The 6,475-nt window shown below is 45.3% G+C and overlaps 1 long non-coding RNA gene across 1 annotated transcript; it reads left to right on the forward strand.

Moving 5' to 3' along the window:
• Positions 1-579: 579 nt before the first annotated feature.
• On the forward strand, positions 580-3,069 carry LOC114092269 (uncharacterized). The gene is made up of 3 exons (XR_011709267.1): positions 580-896; positions 1,862-1,978; positions 2,914-3,069. It is a non-coding gene; the product is annotated as an uncharacterized lncRNA (long non-coding RNA).
• Positions 3,070-6,475: the final 3,406 nt, after the last annotated feature.

Raw genomic sequence — 6,475 nt, forward strand, 5'->3', positions numbered from 1 at the left:
GTCAAGTTTGGGATCTAGACTGAAGGTGGGGGTGGAAGTACACCCAACGGCATGCATTTGCCTGTAGGTTCCCAAACTGCTTATCACAGACACTAACCCTGCAGCTCAATCCTTTACCCCTGAGCCCTAGACACACTCCAACCGTAACATTCCTTCCCACTGTCCACATCAGCAGGGGCCAGAATGTGTGTCTGATTTGGGGGATTGAGATATTCAGCCCCACACAGGAGCAGCTCAAGGGGAGCCGGTTGCCTTGCTCTCTAATCCTCTAGGCCACAAGGGACCCACTTTGTACTGGGTGAGCCCAAATTCCAGACAAGTGGGAAGGAAACCCCAAGAGAAGTCTCAGCCCCGGATAAAACCATGTACCTGCCTCTTGGGTGAGCAGCAGCAGCAGGGGGAGGCATCCATGTCATAGAGGCAGCAGCCCTGGCTGCCAGCTGCACCCCGCCTGCCTGTCCCCCTTCCCTTGCCCCTCCCTTGAAAGCCTCTTCATTTCCTCCACCGCCTGACGGAGGGAGACTGACACCGCCCCAAGTGACACCGCACAGCGCCCTCCTCACTGTTCAAATGAGTAGTCATGACCCTTGGCAAAACCAGACATGGGGCTTTTTTGTAGATTCCCCAGCGTTTTGGGAAACACTTTACCTTTTTCTACAGTCCTGCCCCTCCCCCATCCCTAAGATTTTTTTCTTGACTATTCCTGCTGAGAAGCTAATTCCTACTGAGGAGTAAATGACTCCATCAGCCATCTCCCCCAGGAATATTGGCATTTAGACTGAATAATAATAAAATAGCTAAAATTTATTGAGTGCTTACTAGGTGCCAAGCACGGTGCTAAGAAGATAATGCCTCACGCTAGGAAATTACTGGATGATGGCAGGATCTTAAGCAAGGTAACAGAGTGGGAGCAGAGGCATCTTCCTGGTACTTTCTCGGAAGATGATCATTACATGTACATGTATATCCAAAGTACATATATAATTGGTGTGAATATACTATGGATGCAACCAGAAATATGAAAAATTGTGCTCTATATATGTAATAAGAATTTTAATGCATTCTGCTGTCATATAAATAAAAAAATTTATATACAAAAATTCTCAGAAGATAAATCCTATGCAGCCTAACTATAGGGCATTATTGTTGGGGATATGGAACAGCTGCATTTCTCCCTCTTAGTTTAAATTTTAGAGCCACTTTCTTGTTTATGGATTAGGGGTAGTAGAATTAAATTCATTTTCATTCATTCATTTGCTTAAAATATGACAATGATCAAGACTGGCAAAGCTCGCTCTCATGGACTTACAATATGGTGGAGGAAGACAGGCATTAAACAAGCAAAATGAGAGTATTACAGATTGTGAGCATCCCATCAATAAAATGAGAAAAGGGTGTAATGGAGGAAAGCGGGAGTCGTTGGGACTCCCTGGGTACAGGCTGCAGGGGGAGCCCTGGAGGAGGCCTGTGGTTTTCCTGTCCCCAATGGGGCTCCTTCTGGATTTCCTGGCTCTTTGTCTTTTACCTACCTTGGGGTTTCAAAGCACAATCCTGGGGTATCTCCTTTTCTCGTTCCACAAATGCTCTCTGTGTGCTCTCAGTCAGTTTCATAGTAGATGTCACCCAAATGTATAACTCTAGCTTCCAAAGGTGTTAGGAAAACTGGATCCATGAATTCAAGGGTCAATCCAAGAGCACCCCTGGGAAGCCCACTGGCATCTCAGGTTGAATTTGCTCTTGACTTTCCACTTCCCCAACCTGTGTCTGCTCCCCTGGTTTCTGGATTCAGTACACACACTAATATCTGCCCAATGGCTCAAACCCAAAGCTTAGGAGTCACTATTTTCTGTCTCTGAAATAGGATCAATGGGACAGCATCCTGACTTTTCTGTGAGTGAATAACATGTTCTAAGACCCCAGTGATGTACTCCAACACAAACGCTGTTGAACTTCCTCAGCCTGTTGACAGGAAGAGCCGGTGAGTGTCTTGGTGTCTTGGAATGCATGTATGCTTCGTTGAATCTTCAGTATGTGTTTTCCCTCCTGTGGGAGGAACAAGACATTATAGGAATGGAGACGAATTCACCTTAAAAAAGACCCTGAGGTTAAACTTCTGCCTTTCTCCTAAGTTAACAACAGCCTAAATCCTTCCCTGAGGGCTCTTAGGAAGTTCCAGGACAGAAACTGCAGTCCTGCAGTCCTGCTACAGGGCTAGAGAAAGGAGCCCTGTAGAGGGAGGAGCGGTCACTACGCATCTAAAAATGGAAACCCTTACAGACTAAGGAAGGGACTAGATTTCTTCTTCTTTTTAAAATATGAAATCATTTTTTTTTACTTTTAATTTTTTTAATTTTAATTTTTTTATTTGTACTTTTTAGTTACACACGACGGTAGAATGTATTTTGACATATCATATATACATGGAGTGTAACTTCCCATTTTTGTGGTTGTTACACTGGTCGTGTATTCATATATGAACATAGGAACGTTATGTCCAATTCATTCTACTGTCTTTCCCATTCCCATCCACCCTCCCCTGTCCAATCCAGTGAAACCCATCCCCCATGGTGAGTCAGCATCCGCATATCAGAGAGAACATTCAGCCTTTGGTTGTTTTTTTTTTTTTTTTGGAATTGGCTTATTTCACTGAGCATGATAGTCTCCAGTTCTGTCCATTTACTGTCAAGTGCCACAATTTCATTTCTATTTATGGCTGAGTAATATTCCATTGTGTATATATACCACATTTTTTTGTATCCATTCATATGTTAAAGGGCACCTAGGTTGGTTCCAGAGCTTAGCTATAGTGAATTGAGCCACTATAAACATTGATGTGGCTGTGAGGGACTAGATTTATAATGCCTTTGCCTAGACATACTCTCTATTCTCCTTTTCTTAATATTTCTTTTTTAGTTATAGGTGGACACAGCATTTTTATTTTATATTTATGTGGAGCTGAGGATCGAACCCACTGCCTCACGCATGTTAGGCGAGCACTCTACCTCTGAGCCACAACCCCAGCCCCTCTCTTCTCCTTTTAATAAAATTTTAACTAATTATTTCTGAGCACTCACTGTGTGTCAAGAGTTTTCACACATGCATTAAATCATTTTTCTAGCAATACCATTACAGGTTAGCAAATTTCACTGGTTGAACCCCTGATTATACAGAAGAACTGAGGACAGATGGAAACCTTAGTAACTTGCCTGAACAAATAAAATACACATAGTATAATGAACTTCAGGTGTATTTCTGTGCATATATGTGAGCTGTAGATAGCAGCTGAGAGTTGTATTTAAGGTTATAAACTCTACAGAAAGACTTCCTAAGCTTGAGCCTGGTTCCATCATTACCATCTGTGTCACCTTGGACAAATCCCTTCACCTCTCTGGGCCTATCACCTCTTGCATTTAGAATATTCAGAGCGGTGCCTGGAATCCAGTAGGTCCTCGGTCGCCATCAGGCACCAGGGACTTGGTACACGTGGCCCAGAGCTTACTTGGGGCTCTCTGTACTGAGAGCTTACTTGAGGTCAAGCACTGGGCTGGCTGACACAGCACACATCCTGATGATGGTCTCATGGGATCCTCACATCATTTTGCAAGGATATCATCCTTCCTCTTTTACAGTGAGGGAATCAGAGACTCCAAACCATCCCTGATATCACACAATCTCCCAGGAAGTGGCAGAGTAGGAATTCAAATCCTGCTTTGGCTGCCTTCAAAACCTGGGCCCAGGGGGGTGGGGGGGCGCATGCCTGTAATCCCAGTGGCTCCGGAGACTTAGGCAGGAGCATTGCGAGTTCAAAGCCAGCCTCAGCAATGGCAAAGCACTAAGTAACTCAATGAGACCTGTCCCTAAATAAAATCCAAAATAAGACTGGGGATATGTCTCAGTGGTTGAGCGCCCCTGAGTTCAATCCCCAGTACAAAAAAAAAAAAAAACTGGGCTCAGTAACAAGCCCGGAAGTTGGTGCTGTCAGGTAGGTTGTGACCCTGCTCCCTGGAAAGCCTGAGGCATGAATTGCTATTCATGCTTATAGTACAGAAATGAGTGCTCACATGCATGTCTGCACACACATGCATAGGTTTACACACACACACACACACACACACACACACACACACGCCCCTGTGATCTTCAGGTGAGGAGCTTCCACAGTGCCTGCCCTGCGCCCTCTACTGACTACTGCAGCAACCTCTGCCCTGAAAGTCAATTTCCCAGATGAGAACTGCAGGTGGTTGTGGAAACTACTCAAACCAATTAAATTTTTTTTTTACATCAGAAGATGCTGAAGACCTTGAATCCTTCTTCTTTCAGTTGCGTGAAAACAAGAGGTTTTGAAAACACAAAGCAGATCAAGCCACATGAAAAACCAAATACATGTTAATGCCAGGTGCTCTCATTTTGCAATAAACAAATTATTTGATTTACATGAAACTTATTTTTTAATATAATTCTGTGGGTTGGGGTTGCAGAGGTCACCTGGGAGGATTTTTTGCACCTGTCAGCAATACAATAATGATCTTTGCTGGGAGGCTCCTTGAAGGCAAAATAGAAAATGCTTACAAAAAAAATAGGTAATGAGACTTCTTATCCTGCAGCTCCGACTCCACACCTCACCCTGCAGCTCCACCTCCACACCTCACCCTGTACACACCTCTTCTTATGATAAAAAGACCTCAAGTTTTCTGCCATGCAGCACCTATTCTCTCTCTCTCCTCCCCACCCCTTTCCTGCCTTTGTCTTTCAGGAAGAAATTCTAGAATCTAAGACCTGAAAGATCATCCCATACAGCAACATGGTTAAAGAAAGCCACTTTCAAGTCAGGCAGACCTGGGTTTCAGTCCTGGTCATAGCATCTTATGCAAGTGACTTAAACCCTCTGGGTGTGTAAAAATCATGGATTTAAAATGATCTGATAGGTTTGGTTTCAGGTTTGAAGGAGCTAATGCTTATATATTCCTTGACTTGGAGTCTGAAATACAGTTTAAGCCCCCAAAAGGGTCTTATTGTGGACACCCAGCCCAAACTTTTCATTCTATAGACAAAGAAACTAGATTCAGGGAGAATTGATTTCTCTGCAGTCAGATAGCAAGTTAATGGCAAAGACTAGATCCAGGGGTCCAGCCCAGCTCTCTTTCAACTGTACCCGAGTGGATTTTCCTTCATTCATCAATTCCAGGCAGGAAAAGGTTGGGGCACTTTCCAACCAGTTGGTCAGTTCATGCTGAGCAGAAGCTGTTGCCAGAGCCAAGATTACCCTGCGGTCCTGGGCCCCGTCATCAGCAGCCCTCTCACAGCCCACTTAACACACTCTGTCCTCAGAGCTATTGAGCTCTGGTAAAGTTGGTTTTCACAGAGCACTCTTATCACTGATTTATCTTCTGAAAGCTGAAGCTAAAAAACAATTAGACGATTACATGGTGTTACCACTAACAGCCTCAAATGTTCTGGAAACACAGAAAAGCTCTGCATCCAGCCAGCCTCCTATCCACATTCCTGAGTACTCTCCCCCAAGGCCCTCTCCCAGAACTGAGAGGCTGAATGATTACCTACTCTGGGCTCCACTCTTGCCCCCATAGTCCTGTTGCACCCCAAGTGTTCCCCCACCTGCCTTTTCTTAAGAGTCACGGCCAACCATCATGCACATGCTCAAAGCCTTTTGTTCCCATTGTCCACAATGATTTTCCATAGCAATGTTCAGTTCCAGCCGGGGAGCAAACAGTAATTTGTGAGCATAGCACTTCCTGTTTCTCTGGTGTTTCCAAAGAGGACAGAATCAATTGTTCTGACAAATGGCCCCATGTGTCCACCCTTTGTCAGAATTTCTGAAATCCAGCCAGAGCCTGGGGTTCCTGGCAGACAGGTGAGCCGGTGTCTACCCCACTCGGGACCAGGTGGTCCACAGCTGCGCACACCAATCAGCCTTTTTTCCAGCCTGGGCCTCTAATCCTAGTGAACAGGGGCAAGTGGGAGGTCGGGAGAGGCCTGGAAATTGGAAAAGCTGTGAGGGGCTCTGGTTCTGCTCCTTTCAACAGCTCAGGGATGAGGATGCTATAATTCTTCAGGAGACATAAGAAATACAAAAAAAAAATATTTTGAGCTTCTGCCTCTCTGAAGTCTTCAGCTGCACCATTCACAGTAACAGTTCAATAGGGTGGTGCCTGCTATCCAGGGCCATGTCACTCTCTCAGCCAATGCACATAGGGTTTCTTAGAGTCCGCATGGGGTGCCAGAGACCCCGGGAGAAGCTGAGCCTGGAATAACTCTCTCACTCTCAGAGGTTGCATGGACCCCCAGGTTCTCACCCCAGACCCCCACTACTGTTGCAGGAGAGAAGGGACAGAGGGGTGGGGAAGGAATGTCCGCTTACACATACTGTTTACTTTGGGCCTGGCTAGTGACTTCAGGCCTTATCATTGGGTCCTCAGACTGGGCTGGGCTGGGCAGGGCAGGTCTCAGTGTTGGGGAG

This window comes from Marmota flaviventris, chromosome 12, assembly GCF_047511675.1.
Source record: "Marmota flaviventris isolate mMarFla1 chromosome 12, mMarFla1.hap1, whole genome shotgun sequence".
Lineage (NCBI taxonomy): Eukaryota > Metazoa > Chordata > Mammalia > Rodentia > Sciuridae > Marmota > Marmota flaviventris.